This window comes from Vulpes vulpes, chromosome 3 (assembly GCF_048418805.1).
Source record: "Vulpes vulpes isolate BD-2025 chromosome 3, VulVul3, whole genome shotgun sequence".
Classification (NCBI taxonomy): Eukaryota; Metazoa; Chordata; class Mammalia; order Carnivora; family Canidae; genus Vulpes; species Vulpes vulpes.
Genome location: NC_132782.1, coordinates 6,064,541 through 6,080,053, shown reverse-complemented (window position 1 = coordinate 6,080,053; position 15,513 = coordinate 6,064,541). Strand labels below are relative to the sequence as shown.

The window sequence follows — 15,513 nt, the reverse complement described above, 5'->3', positions numbered from 1 at the left end:
TATATTTGTTCAGTTATTCTTTTTAATCAGTGGAATAACAAGAAGAATGTCATTTTGTCATTGATTAATTTTCTCTAAAATTGGTGATTATAAAATAACTAGGAAAAAATAATCTTTTATTAAAATAAAATCCCTGTTCTCCTGCACTCTGTGCAGTCTTGGTTGAGTCCTTGTACAACTTCATGCACACTTCCCTTATATATGAAATGATGAATGCCTTTGATGATATGCTGTGTTCAAAAATAGTGATGCTATTTTATCTTAAGTTTATCTAAATGATTGCACACAATTGTACCTCTGTAATTATTTTCCCCTGCTTTTTATAATTCTTCTTCCCTTTGTTGTCAACTTATTTCAGTGGATCTTCTAATCTGCTATGTAACTTTGTATTTACTTCTGAGTTAGTCTTTATATAATGTTTCTAGAGAATTTTTTTTTAATATTGAAGATTTCAGTAGCATTCTTGAGTTTTCTGGATACTTTGCTGTTACCAATTTCTCATTTTTCTAAATTAGTGACACACGAATTACCTTGATTAGTCACATATTAGGCACTATTTTTTGTTAGCAGTAGTTGGAAGTTGCAAAAGGGGTGGAGTATGCTGAGTTGCTGAGTGGCATCAGAAATTTCCTCGTCTAGAAAGGAATTCATTTTTGTCATTTATTTACCAACTGAAAAAATTCTAGACTTTTTATGTTAAGAATGGAAGCATATTTTATTTCTGTGTTTATTCAGGAGTATATCAGTTATTAACACATTATACTTTCAGTATATATAGCATGAGTTTTTTAAACTTCCTAAGAAAATGCTTTGTTTTTGTTTTTAACCTTCACAGTGTTATGATTTATGTTTAAAGTTTTATATTAGCTTCCAATTGAGAAGTTGCTTAAGAGAATACTCAGTTGTCCCACAGAGCTCTATGTATCATATTTTCCCGTCTTCTCTTATTTGACTCATTCTTTTTGACACATTCATTCTGATAATTCTCTTCCTTTACGAAAAAGATTGCAAAGTGTTAATGGACCTGAACTCTTTGTCTTAATAAACAAGTTAAATCTCCTCAATTTGTTTGATGTAAGAGACAACAAGAACAGTTTTCATCTTTAAAATGTCAAAACCTCAACAGTTCTTTAGTGGCTCCTTTGAGGACATTCTGTTGTCTTAAACAGTTATTTTAATTGGCCTTTCTCTGTCATCTTCATTAATGGTATGTCTATAGGAATTCTGAGTTACAAAGGATGTAATTCAAGCCTGCTTTCAAACTTTGATCAACTAATTTTTTTGAGAGAATACTTTGTCAGGGCTTGGGATTAAACCTACCTACAAGTTAGTCTGTCACTATTATGGATGCTGGCAGAAGACTTGAAACTCCTGGGTCAGAAGTTTTATTACTTACCGTCATAGCAAATAACACAAATATCATGTTGGCATTGGCTCCCCACACCTCCCAAGTCCCACAGAGGCAACACAGTGCCCCAGTTGAATTTTATAAATGCAGTGGATTTGTGTCACAGCTGAAGAATACTGAACTTGGGGAATCCATTGCTTTCATAAAAATAGAAGCATATGCACTCTTCATCTTTAAGATGTCGCTTCATCCTTTAGGGTTGCTCCTTGCAAATGCATTCCTGAGAAACAGCCTCCTTAAAGGGTGGTCTAGGCTTTGCGTTTTTAGCCTACCCAGCAATAATATGCAGAGACCTGGGAGAATTGCATTTTACACACCTTTAATTTTATTATGGTAACTAGGATAGAAAACAACATTTCAATAATGATTGATCTAAGGCTATCTGCATATGGGTTTTGTTGTTTTTATCAGAAGAGTAATATTTCTTCCCCCTTTAAGGTATGATTTTTACAAAATAACTTGCCTACTTCTAAGAAAATAGTTCGGGATAGCTTTCAGTAAATGTATTGGTACAATAAACAAAAAGTAACTAAAATATCAAAACGTAGGTTTTAAAAAGTGAAGAGGTGTTAGCTAAAGAAAGCCAATGTTATTGAACAAAAAACAACAAATTAGCCACTAAGAATAAAAGAAAACAATGGTTTGCATGACTCACACACCACTGCTAGTAAGCATATCAGTTCCTCAGAAGAAAACGAAACGTTTTTTCTGGCCCTGAATAGTATAGGAAATGTCACCAGAACCTTTGTATAAAAAGCCAAATAATGGACAGTATCCCATATGCCAGTTTCACAGATATTTACAGTATTCCATATATTGGTTCTGAATGAAAGTTAAAAGAATAATAGTTCCACAATTAAACCTTACCAAATTTGTTTGAAATTTGTGGTCATTGCCCTAATACAAAGAGAGAACTTTGAGAAATTTCAGTTGTAGTTAAACTGTGTCATAGACTACTGGTTTTCTTTTTCTTTTCTTTTTTTTTTTTTTGTTTTCATTTTTTAAAAAATGATTTTATTTATTTATTCCTGAGAGACACAGAGAGAGGCAGAGACACAGGCAGAGGGAGAAGCAGGCTCCATGCAGGGAGCCTGACGTGGGACTTGATCCCGGAATTCCAGGATCACGCCCTGAACTGAAGGCAGACGCTTAACCGCTGAGCCACCCAGGCATCCCAGACCACTGGTTTTCAACCCATTTTTGAGGGCAGAACCTTCAAACAAAGGCTTATAAAAATGCTGAATATATAAAACATAGAGGCTGTTTAAAACTTCTCTGGCTAAAGCCTGAGTATGCCAACTTTTCTTAGAAAAATTAAAGAGGCCGATTTACACATGCATCTTAATTACAGGCCACCTCCCTCTACAGATGCCAAATCATAGTATATTGAGGAAATGCAAGTTAACCAGTAAAGCCCTCAATTTAGGGTATGTGTTAGTTCTGACAATGCTTAACTATGAATAGGAAAACATGGCAATTAAACACATAAGCTAATAGAAAGGCAGTTTTGGAGTGGGGAATGCCATCACAGACCTGGGCTCCTAATTTTATATTCTGTCTTCTAGATTATGGGACTTTCATGCTCACATGTGTATCCGGTGACTGTAAAAGAGCTGATCCACATACAGCACTATTTTCCAGGAAGGAAGAAGGGGGGGTGGGGGTGGAGCAAAAGTTGCATGCCAGCTTACTTTGGCCCCTATTAAGGAGCTTTCCCAGAAACCCCATCCAGAGATTTCCACTTACATCTCTTTTGTTGGAATGATAATCTCGGCTTCAAGGAAGTTCAGGAAAACTAGTTTTTTGCTGAACATATTGCCATCCTGAAGAAAATAGAGTTATTAAGGAAGAAGAGAATGGATAGGCAATATCTACTATGGCTAAGTGGAACCAGAGGGTTGGGAGGTCAAGCTGGAGAATAGGCTAGCGTCAGATTATTTAGAACTTCACGTGTTATGCTTAGGAATTTAGGCAAAATAAACTATTGATTAAAGATTTTGCAACTGAAATATCTTGAAATTGAATCTTGGTTTATCTGCATATTAACAATGTGAATTTGGATAAATTTCTTAATCCTCTCTGAGCTTTAGTTGCCTCATCTATAAAATGGATATAATTCTACCCATTTTTCAGCACTATAAGGATAAACAAAATAATGCCTGACATATAGTAAGGACTTAGTAAATTATAACCATTATTTTTATTTACACTTCATCCAAGTGGAAGGGTTTTTTATGATCACACAGCTTTGAAAATGAAAGCTTGAGCATCGTGTCAAATATCAGTTTACAATGGGAATGAGAGTAGAGACAAATACTTTTATTTATCTGGGTGGGAAATTATATGGACCAAAATTAAGGAGTTACTGGAGATGGAGAAAGAAGTTGCAGAGATATTTAGGGAGTAGAGTGTTATGGGATATAATGACTACTCAAATTTGGCAAGGCAGTGGTTAGAGAGAGAGAGCAGCCCTGACATGACTTGAATAACTGGGTCAGGAGTGATGTAATGAGAAATGTGGAGGAGGAAGTTTTAAAGGATAAAAGGCTCAGTTATCTTTTTGCATGTTGTATTTAATGGAATATACATCCATTTATGTATCCACACTGGTGTTGGTGGATATTTGAGTTGTTTTTGCCATTGTTATGACCATTAAACATGGATTCCAGTGCACATAAGCATACATTTTTGAAAATGTCTTCAACTTTACAAGTAGTACTAATTTATTTTTCCACCAGCTGTGTATTAAAATTCCTGATGCTTGTCATCCATGCTAACTAACACTTCTCATTGGCCAGCCTTTTTGATTTTTGTCAATGCTATATATAAAGTAATGTCTCATTAAGGTTCCTTTTAATTTTTTTTAGCCTTTTGGATTTCTTCTTTTTTTAAGTGATTATCTAAGGCTTTGGGACATGTTTCTATTGGTTGGTATATCCTTTTCCTATCGATTTATGAGTATTTTGGATGCTGGTCCTTTTGTCAGTTATATTTGTGGAAGATATCTTTTCCCAGTCTGTAGTGTGTCTTTTATTCTAAATTGTCTTTTGGTTAACAGAACTTCCAATTTTAATATAGTCAGATTTATCAATATTTTTATTTATGCTTATCCTTTTTGTCTTAAGAACTCTTTTACCTTCAAGGTTATACATCTATGTTTTTAAGGATTTTACTTTCCTTTAGTATTACTTTGAAAAGTTTATGGTTATCTGATATCAGGCCGGTTGTGATAGACTGAATTGGCTTTTTGATTTTGGACCTGTGACCAGTGGGGTTGTTGGTTGATTTGTCAGTTCAGCTCATGATAACATAGACCACTAAAGCAATTTAAGCCCAAAGAGATTTAATACTGGGAACAGAGGTGCTTATGAAATTATTGAGGAGCCGGTCCCTCATCCCCACAAATGATTTCAGGGCATTAACTATTGAATTCGCCTGCTTAAGGAACACTCTGGTTCAGTCAGGACACCACTGTTCCAACTGATGACTCCATGGGTCATACCACATTAGCTGCAATCCAGTAGTCAGGAACCACTGTCATAACAGCCTCCAAGGTTGATCTGTGTTGCCTGCTAGAGCTGCACCAGCAAAAAAACATACCTCATGTGCTACTAATCTGCCAACTTAACTCAGTTTTTAATTCTTTCCAAATACCTCTGATTGTCAGAATCTAAATTATATCCAGAATCCTGGCTGTACAAGAGACTGATAAATGTAGTTTTTAGCTGCCCAGCTTCTGCATCGCAGGAAAGTACACTGAAAGGAGGTTAGAACAAATGCTAAATGAGCCAATTACTTACCCACTTGAACTTACCTAGTGATAGGCCCTCTGCCTATCTCCCAACCAGTGAAGTGTAATAAACTCCTGATACATATAGATGAGCTTTGTTACAGTTTCAGCAGTATTTTTCATTTTTCTTCAGAACATTTAATAGCTCATATATACTTAGTACAAATGTCTTTTGAAGGGTGCCTAGGTGGCTCAGTTGGTTAATCATCAGACTTCAGCTCAGGTCATTATCTCAGGGTCCTGGGATCCAGCCCCTAGTCAGGCTAAGTGCTCAGTGGGGAGTCTGCTTTTCCCTTTCCCTCTATCTCCCTCTGCCTCTCTCCAGCTTGTGCTTGTGCTTGTTCTCTCTCTCAAATAAATAAATAAAATCTTGAAGAAGCAAAACAAATCTCTTTTGAGATTTGTCAGAAATGACATAGTTGACCTCTTTCTCCTTGAAAACCTGTTTTGAGGAAAAGTCAACCTGATATTATTTCTTCCTTAAATTTTTGATAGAATCCACCAGTGAAGTCATCTAGGTTTCTAAGGTTTGGGTGTTGTTGTTTTAATTGTTGTTGGAAGATACTGAAACATGAGTTCAACTTTTTAAATATCAATGTAAAACTGATCAGGTTATCTTTTTCTTCTTTAGTGAGCCTTGGAATTTGTCTTTCAAGGAATTTATCCATTCCATCTAAATCATTGAATTTATGAGCACATTATTGGTCCAAATAATTTGTACCCCATGGGATGTGTGGGTGGCTCAGTGGTTGAGCATCTGCCTTTGGCTCAGGGCGTGATCCTGGAGTTCTGAAATGGAGTCCCACATGGGGCTTCCTGCAAGGAGCCTGCTTCTCCCTCTATGTCTCTGCCTCTCTCTCTCTCTATCTCTCTATGTGTCTCTCATGAATAAATAAATAAAATCTTTTTTAAAAATAATTTGTGCCCTTTTTTCTTTGTGACTAGAAGTTTATCAATATTTTTGAGGTTTATTATTAATCCTTTTGAGTAGCTTTTTCATTGATTTTTCTCAGTTTTCTGTTTTCTTGATTTCTATCCTTTATTATCTCCCTGTTTTTCTAGGAATGTGATTTTTTTTGTGATTTATTGAAGGAAAAACTTAGATAATTTATATAAGACCGTTTTCTTATAAATATATGCATTTACTGATATAAATTTTCCTGTTAAGTACTTTAATAGCTCTATCCCACAAACTTTGATTTGTTTTCATTATCATTCTAGTGAAAATAATTTTCTTTAAGATTTTATTTATTTATTCATGAGAGACATAGAGGGAGAAGCAGGCTCCCTGCAAGGAGCCTGATAAAGGACTCGACCCCAGGACCCCGGGATCGTGACCCGAGCCAAAGGCAGATGCTCAGCCACTAAGCCACACAAGAATCCCACCTAGTGAAAATAATTTCTATTTTCCTTTGTGAATTTTTTGACCTATGGGTTATTTAGAAGTCAATAAATTGACATTTTTATTTTTTTAAATTGATGTCCATTTTAGTGTCATTGTAATAAAAAAACATACTGACGATGATCTGTTCCGTTTTTGGCTTTCCACTGTTGAATTTTTAGACTGTTGCCCTGTGTGTCTCCTCCGTGCCTGTGAAAATTGTCAGGTCAGCCAAGTACTTAGGCCAGATGAGTCTTATTCTTTCTGGTTTCCTTGCTCCTAAGATTACCCTCTACTTTCCAGCTGCTCCGCCAGCTTTGGACTCTGTACTCTGACATTTCAGGCTTTCTGCTGTCCAGGCTAATCATAGTGAAGGAATGTACTCAGTTAAGAAATATATCAAACTCAACTGATATGCCGTGTGTAACAATGGCTTTCAAGAATAGATTTTTCTATGTTCTCTACTAGCTGTTCTGCGGGGCCCCTGGGGTCCTTCCCCATACATGCACAGTGTACTTGTAGCTAGGCATTTAGATAGTTTAAGATCTGAATTTGAGCCTCATTCTTTCTATGGTTTGCTCACTGCCAGAATTTCCCCTTTAAATGTCCTGATGTCGTTTTATATCCCGTTTTTATAATTATTTTCTATGGATAGTTAATATGACCTCTACACTACTACTACAATATTACCTGAAGTTGTCCCCCACAAACAAATCACTTTAAAAAAAATTCACTTAAGACCCCAGGAGTGGTATATGACTCAGTCTAGTCAATCCAAATATCATATTTCCTAGGCAGTAGTGATTGGGCACATGATGTAAGTCAGACTAATCAAAGACAAAGAAATTCTATTCTGGGATTTTTATTGGTGAGAAAGGTTAGCCTTTTGTCCCACAAACCTAGGAGAAAGGGCTCATTTGAGGACATGGAGCCAAGAGAAGAAAAAGAAATTAAATACTGGTAGACTTTGAATCAGTCTTCCTTATCTAAAGTGAGCCTTTCCAAAAGTTTTTAAGTTATATGAATTAATACATTCATCTTTTCACTTAGCCATTTTGAATTGGGTGTTTGGTACCTTTTGACCTGATGCACCCTCCATGGTCTAATCTTGACCTACTTAAGATTTATCTGGTACTGTTCTAATTCTGGTCCCATTATTGTTCAGACTCCCTGGCCTTTCACTTCTTCAGATATAAAACATTCTTTCCCAAATCAGGATCTCAAACATGCCCTCCCTCTGTCTGGAAGATCTTCATGTGGCTGAATTTTTCCTTTTTTTTTTTTAAAGATTTTATTTATTTATTCATAGAGACACACACAGAGAGAGAGAAGCAGAGACACAGGCAGAGGGAGAAGCAGGCTCCATGCAGGAAGCCTGACATGGGACTCGATCCCTGGTCTCCAGGATCACATCCCAGGCTGCAGGCAGAGCTAAACCACTGTGCCACGGGGGCTGCCCTGATTTTTTTCTTAAGCTTGTTCTCAGGTTAAATGTCCTGAGACATTGATTGGAGAATTCTCTTCTTTCTATAGTGTCTAGGTAATTGTTCTACTATTGTATATTTTTGTCCCTAATAATTTCCTCCATCATACTCTTCACAATGTATAATTATACATTTGGTGTTATTTTGGTTATTTGTTCCTTTTTCTACATATAAAGGATGGGAGCTATATCTGCTTTCTTTTATAAGCATATATCCAGTCAGTACCTGGCACAAAATATATGCCCAAGAAGTAATTTTTGAAGAAAGGAAGGAGATGAACTTGTAGGACTTGGATTTGAAAATTAGATAAAATAAAGTATCTTTAATAAGTTTTCTAGGCCATGCTATATTTTGTTCTGGTAGTACCAAATGACTATGCAGATTTTAGTGAGGAATGGGCATTATGAGCCATGGTAAGGAATCTTAAAGGATCAATCGACCTCACTGAAAAGGGAATGAATAAATAAAACCCTGCAAGTCCAAAATTATTATTTTCTTAGAACTTCTTACTTAAAAGATAACCACTGCTTAAATTTACAATCACTAGAGAATCATCAAGAAAATGAGACAGGTCTATGATTATGGGTTTAAGAATAAAGCCAAGGTTTCATTCCAGTTTCCTTTAGTATTTATGTTACAGTATGAGTAACTATTACAACATTTTAGTTGATTTGTCTATAGTGTAGATATCTATAAATTTCATAAAGACTTTCAAATGTTCAGCTGGATAGCCTTCCTCCCACTCAGTGGGTTTATTTTTGAAATATTTTACTTTGACTTTTATGAGTAGAACTTTATAATTTTAATGTAGAATTTTAACTGTAAATTACTACAGAAAAGTAATGCCTTCAAATCAGTTTAAGTACTCATAAAAATAAACCCAATATTATAGATTAAATTTTATTTTCTTCCAAAAAAAGATATACTGGAGTCCTAACTCCCAGTATCTCTGAATGTGACCTATTTGGATATAGAGTCCTTACAGAGGATCAAGTTATGATGAATTATTAGGGTGAGTTTTAAACCAGTATTACTGGTTTCCTTATAAAAGCAGAAACTTGGACACAGAGACATGCACAGAGAAGCCCATGGTGAGGACATAGGAAGAACACCTGAGGTTACCAAAAGCTAAGAGAGAAGCATGTGGCTGAATTTTCTTAGTACCTTCAGAGGGAGCATGGCCCTGTCAACTCTTTGATTTCAGACTTTGAACCTCTGGAATTGTGAGATAATACATTGTGTTCTAAGCCACTCAGTGTGATACTTCATTATGGCATCCCCAGCAAATTAATATACCCCGTATGTTTTTCAAGGTGATTTTAAATAATTTTTACTTATTGTAATAATTTTGTATTTATTGAAACAGGTAAGAATTTAGAATTTGATCATTTTTTTAGTTATCTTTTTTCTATTTCATTATTAAAATAAAGCTGCATTTGAAGATAAAAAATATATAAAATATTGTATATTTTTACCATTTTTATCCATGAACTCTAAATCCTTTCACTGGTGTAACAAAAATGCTTATTACGAAAGAGGCACTGCTCCTATCTTTACCAAGAGTCATTTGCTAAACTGAATTAAAAGCTGTTTCCATGCCCAGTGTTAGAGTAGCTCCTTTCATTCCCAAGGTTACTTAGGCTTTTAATGACTTGTTTTCTAATAACAACAAACAACAACAACAACAAAAACGCTGTTTTAAGGGAAAATAGTAACTTTACATAGACCCTAAGCAGATCACAACTTAATCAAATGTTTGAAGTTAGTATCACCAGTACACATAGCAACATCTTGGACCCCAGATATGTTGCACCGAGAAAGGTGTCTTGCTTCTCCTTCTATGATGCATAACCTCCTCTAATCATGAGAAAGCATCAGACAAACCCCATATTGGGAGATATTCTACAAAATATTGGACCAGTATTCTTCAGTGTATCAATATCATGAGAGGTAAGACTGAGGAACTGTCACAAAGAAGAGAAAATTAAGGAGATACAGCAACTAAAACTGATAAGATCTGAATAAGTTTTAAGTTTTAGTTAATTAATCAAGATTAATTTCCTAGTTTGAAAATTATTTTTTGTCATGTAAGATGATAACATAGGGGAGGTTCGGATTCTACTAATTTTGTAACACATGAGAATCCTAAAATCTCAAAATACATGCTTAAAAATAAAAATAAAGACATTATTTCCACGACATGCATCTTTTTAAAATATTAAAATGTAGGGGTTAACTGAGAAAGTTTTGAGACTGCAGCAATGAAATGAAGATTATTTGCAGGAAATATTTTGTCACCAATAACTATAGAATTATTTGTTCTCTAATCAAAGTTCAAGTTTATAGTTTATACATTTTGAGTTCCAGAATATTTGAAGATGAATATATTTAAGAATTTTAATATGTGAGCCAGTAATCTGAGCATCTCTTTAATTTACAGTAATTTTGGTGATGTTCAATTTTGTTTTTACATTCATTCATTACTAGCGTTAAAATACACCCATAACCCTTATTTGAATGTGCTGCCATTTTTGATGATTAGCATACCTTACAGGTTGTATTACTAGGGGCTGATCTTGCAATGCTGTAAAATTATGCTTATGATTTTAAAGAACTAGAGACAAGAGTTTGAAGACATGTTGCAACAAGTTTGGGAAGCAATGGAAGATTAAAGACCTTTTTCTTTCCAGCGCACAAAAAGCAACATTTGTGGAGTTCTATCATAGTAATCAGTCTCCTTGATTTTAAAAAGATTAGATGCTTCAGCATACTTCTTATAATTATTTTCTTTAATTGGCTATCTGGACTTTTTCTGACTGTGAGGAGATCTTGTTCACTGGTAGTTCAGGTTCAAGGCATAATTATAGTATTTATACTATTTTGTTCTTGTGGGAGAAAAACCCTTATTGTGTTGTATCATGAAGTTCACTAACATTAATAAAGATACTTGCAGTTACCACGCCTTATTACTGAGACACGGACATACAACTACTTTAAATCATTTATACATAGATTGGCTAGCAGAATTTGAAAAGCTGTGCTAAATGGTGTTCAGCTTATTAAGTCAGAATTTAGGTATTACAGATGTGTATTAATATTTATTATGGAAAATTTGCACATTTTTACCTGCCTGTTAAAACAAAAAGTTGGATTTATAATATTGAAGCTATATTTGCATTTTTTAAAAAAGATTTTTATTTATTTATTTGTTCATGAGAGACACCCAGAGAGAGAGAGGCAGAGACATAGGCAGAGAGAGAAACAGGCTCCAGGAAGGAAGCCCGATGTAGGACTCAATCCTGGGACTGCAGGATCACACCCTGGGCTGAAGGCAGACGCTAACTGCTGAACCACCCAGGCATCCCTATGTTTTAATGTTAATATCTGTTAAAAAAAAATAAGTATTATTATTTTATGATATAATTTATTAGGTTGCAAATGTTTTCTCTGAGCAAAATTTAAGTTTTAATCATAACACGTTATTTGGGAGCATCTTCTGATATTAGATATATTAATATAGAAAAATTACTTCTACAAAAATAGAACATTCTAATATCCAAATAATGTTATTTTGTAGTTGTAAGATTAATAGAACCTGTCTTGACTCCTGTTGTATTTTATTTCATGTAAGACAATATCATTCTGCTTTTTTTTATTAATACAGAATATGTTTTGTCTTAAATGTAGTTGTAGCATTCACTGAGCCACCACCAGTTCATGAGCAAAAATCACCTTGGCAACAGTAACTTAAAATTTCAAGCCAACTAAAGGCTAAGGATATTTTTCTGGCAATGGAACCCAGGGTATAATCTAAACAGCACCCCCTGCTGTATAAGAAGATTAAAGTACAATGTAGATGTCACTAAATCAGCTTCTAATTTTCCAAAGAGCTTTGAGTACCATTATGAATTTTTTTTATAATTGGTGCAGGGAAAAAATTATGAGATATACAGTTGGCCCTTGAACAACATAGGTTTGAACTATGTGGTCCCCTTATGGACACATTTTTTTTCAATAAATACAGTATTGTACTATAAATGTACTTTCTCTTACGATTTTCTTAACATTTTCTCTAGCTTATTTTATTGTTAGAATGTGGTATAGGATATAGACAACATACAAAATATGTGTTAATTGACTGTTGATGTTGTCACTAAGGCTTCCAGGCAACAGTAGGCTATTAGTAGTTTTGGGAGGAGTGGAAAGTTATAGGTGGATTTTCAACTGCAGGGCGTGGAGGAACAGTTGGCACCCCTTACCTCTACCTTGTGCAAGGATCAACTGTATTTTTAACCATTTAAAGAATAATTCCTGGGGTGCCTGGGTGGCTCAGTTGGCTAAGCATCTGCCTTTGGCTCAGGTCATGATCCCAGGGTCCTGGTATGGAGCCCTGCTTTGGGCTCCCTGCTCAGTGGAGAGTCAGCTGCTCCCTTTCTCTCTGCTTCTCTCTCCGCCCCCTCCCCCCCCCCCTCATGCTTTATCTCACTTGTGCTCTCTCTCTCAAATGGGTAAATAAAATCTTTAAAAAAAATAAAAATAAAAATAAAGAATAATTCCTGGTTGTTCTAGCCTTTTAAAAGAAGAAAGAAACAAAACTATCATTTGTCTGTGGCAGGTATTAGGAAAGGTTGCCCTTGCAACTGATAACAGTATGTTTTATGCAGTGTTTTGTAGAGAATAAAAATGATTAAGAGATGGCCTTTTCCTTTATAACTTTATACTCTAGTAATGGTATGATAAAAGATAGCAAGTAATCATGAAAGTTCAAAGAAACCTCAAAACATGTCTGGGAAATTCAAGGATACTTCTTAGGCAATATGTTTTTGAGATGGTTAGGATAGATAGGATTATATGAGGCAAAAGAAGTCAAAAAGCATGTTACATAGGCGGGAGTGGGGGGTGAGGTGTGAAGTGGAGAAATAATGTGACCAAAAATACAACAGTGGGAAACATTTGTTAAGTACTAATACCTCACACTTTGCAGGTATTGGGGATACTGAGATAAATGAAATTCAGTTTTTGTTCTCAAAACGCTAAAATCCTAGCTTACCATTTATTTGCATAGAAGTGATAGTTAAAACAGTATTTCTCAGAAATACTAAGAAAGAAAGCATACAGAAAAAAATATAGATAGCTGGACAAAATCCTTAAAAATGCTTACTTTTTAGAAAAGAAAATCCGATAAAGCAGACCAGAAATATTATTAAGAGATATAGTTAAGAAGAAGATCAAGACAGTTCCGTGACCTGGAGCTTAAGGGTTTTGTGAACATGGGTTTTGTGTTGTTGTTGTTTCAGTCCCTCACCCTCCCTGCCTTCCCTGAATGTGGGTTTTAATAAGGCAGAGGCACTCAGCAATGCCAGATTTATAGAGAAGTTAAAAATGAGACAAGAAGGCAGCCTGGGTGGCTCAGGTTTAGCACTGCCTTTGGCCCAGGGCGTGATCCTGGAGACCCTGGATGAGTCCTGTGTCAGGCTCCCTGCTTGGAGCCTGCTCCTCCCTCTGTCTCTCTGTCTCTCACGAATAAATAAATAAAATCTTTTAAAAAAAGATTTAAAAAATGAGACAAGATTAGTGGGACCTGGTTAATTAGGAAAACTTTAGTAACTTGAGGCTTAAGGTTTGACACAAATATTAAAGATTCTGAGAAGTGGCGAGGGAGTAGACATACAGGTAAGACTTTTCTCTCAAGTCTAATGCCGGAGAGATGGTGATGAGATTAAGAAGGAAGAATAGATAGGGTTGGGGATTGGTGGAAGCCTGGGGGAGCCTGGAGGTCATGCTAAGAAATAAGGAAATGAAAACGGGGAAATTGTGGTTAGAGTGCAACTTCAGAGTTTAAGAGCTTGAAGGTGATAGAATTTTGAGTGATCAAATCTAGAAATCTAGTATGTGACTTAAATGGAATCAAGGAGGAATAAAGGCCAAGTAGTAAAAAAAAAAAAAAAAAAAAAGTCAGGACCAGGGGTTGGTGACATAAGACAAGAGGAAGCTAGGAAGTATACTTGCAAATTTAAATGAAGATTCAAGACAACTTTCTGTTCTAATTTAAGGTCTTTGGATCAGTCCCATGGATGTGCCTCTTCTGTTCTTAATGAGTAGTGAATTAATTTGTTAAACAGATATTTATTATATATCTGCTTTATATGAGTCCACCACTCTAGGTATTTGGGATCTATTATTGACTCTTACATATGACAGTAACCATTTAAATAATACTGAGATATTAACTAACTCGTTTTGTACATTGTGGTTTAAAAATATAGTTCAGTACTATTAAATTATGTTCAACCATGAGTTTCTTGAGGTCAAGGATAGTCTCATTTCATCCTTGTATGGCAGGTACTAAACATAGCATCTGACACTTAATAGGTATGTTCATGAAATGCCTGAATTACAGAAACTTTTGAATAAAGAACAGAGTAATTATGCAAGATTTTTTAAACATTTTTTTTTAATTTTTCTTTATTTATGATAGTCACACAGAGAGAGAGAGAGAGAGAGAGGCAGAGACATAGGCAGAGGGAGAAGCAGGCTCCATGCACCAGAAGCCCAATGTGGGATTCGATCCCGGGTCTCCAGGATCGTGCCCTGGGCCAAAGGCAGGTGCCAAACCGCTGCGCCACCCAGGGATCCCTATGCAAGATTTTTTACATGGAATTCATATCTGTGTTTTTTTAAAAGATGATAGAAAAACAATACTAAAATCATATGTAGTGTTGAGACCTTTTTTTAAAAAGATTTATTTATTAAAAAATTTTAAAAAAAGATTTATTTATTCATTCAGAGAGAGTGAGAGAGAAGCAGAGACACAGGCAGAGGGAGAAGCAGGCTCCACACAGGAAGCCCGACGTGGGACTCGATCCCGGGTCTCCAGGATCACACCCCCTGGGCTGCAGGCGGCGCCAAACCGCTGTGCCACTGGGGCTGCCCCTGTTGAGACTTTTTTAATATGAAAGCTATATTTTTAAAGATTTTATGTATTTATTCATGAGAGACACAGAGAGAGGTAGAGACACAGGCAGAAGGAGAAGCAGGCTTCCTGCAGGAACCCTGATGCAGGACTTGATCCCCAGGCCCCAGGAACATGACCTGAGCCAAAGGCAGGCACTCAACCACTGGAGCCACCCAGGTGTCCTGAAGCTGTATTTTTTTATCTCATTGACTTTGAGATTCTTGCTATAAAGGCAAAATATAGTGATAACCACAAAAGTACCAAATTCACAAATTTTCTGTTTAGGCTGTAATGAACAGAAACAAAGATCAGCTGCCTTAGAAAAGATACCCAAGTCTGTCATTCCCTTGTCCTTCCTTACGGTTCCTTTATGGGTCTTCCTTGCAAAGACACTTTGAGGATCTTCCCTGTGAGATCCAGTTATTATGTTGTTATATTGGAACCTTAACCCTCATCAGTAGTTTTTACTTTATAAGCTGACATAAGATATAACAG

At 35.7% G+C, this 15,513-nt stretch overlaps 1 protein-coding gene across 50 annotated transcripts in view; it reads left to right on the top strand.

The window, feature by feature from the left end:
* The window catches only part of BAZ2B (bromodomain adjacent to zinc finger domain 2B), a 290,834-nt gene that overhangs the window by 160,869 nt on the left and 114,452 nt on the right, over positions 1-15,513 (top strand). The window lies entirely within an intron of this gene.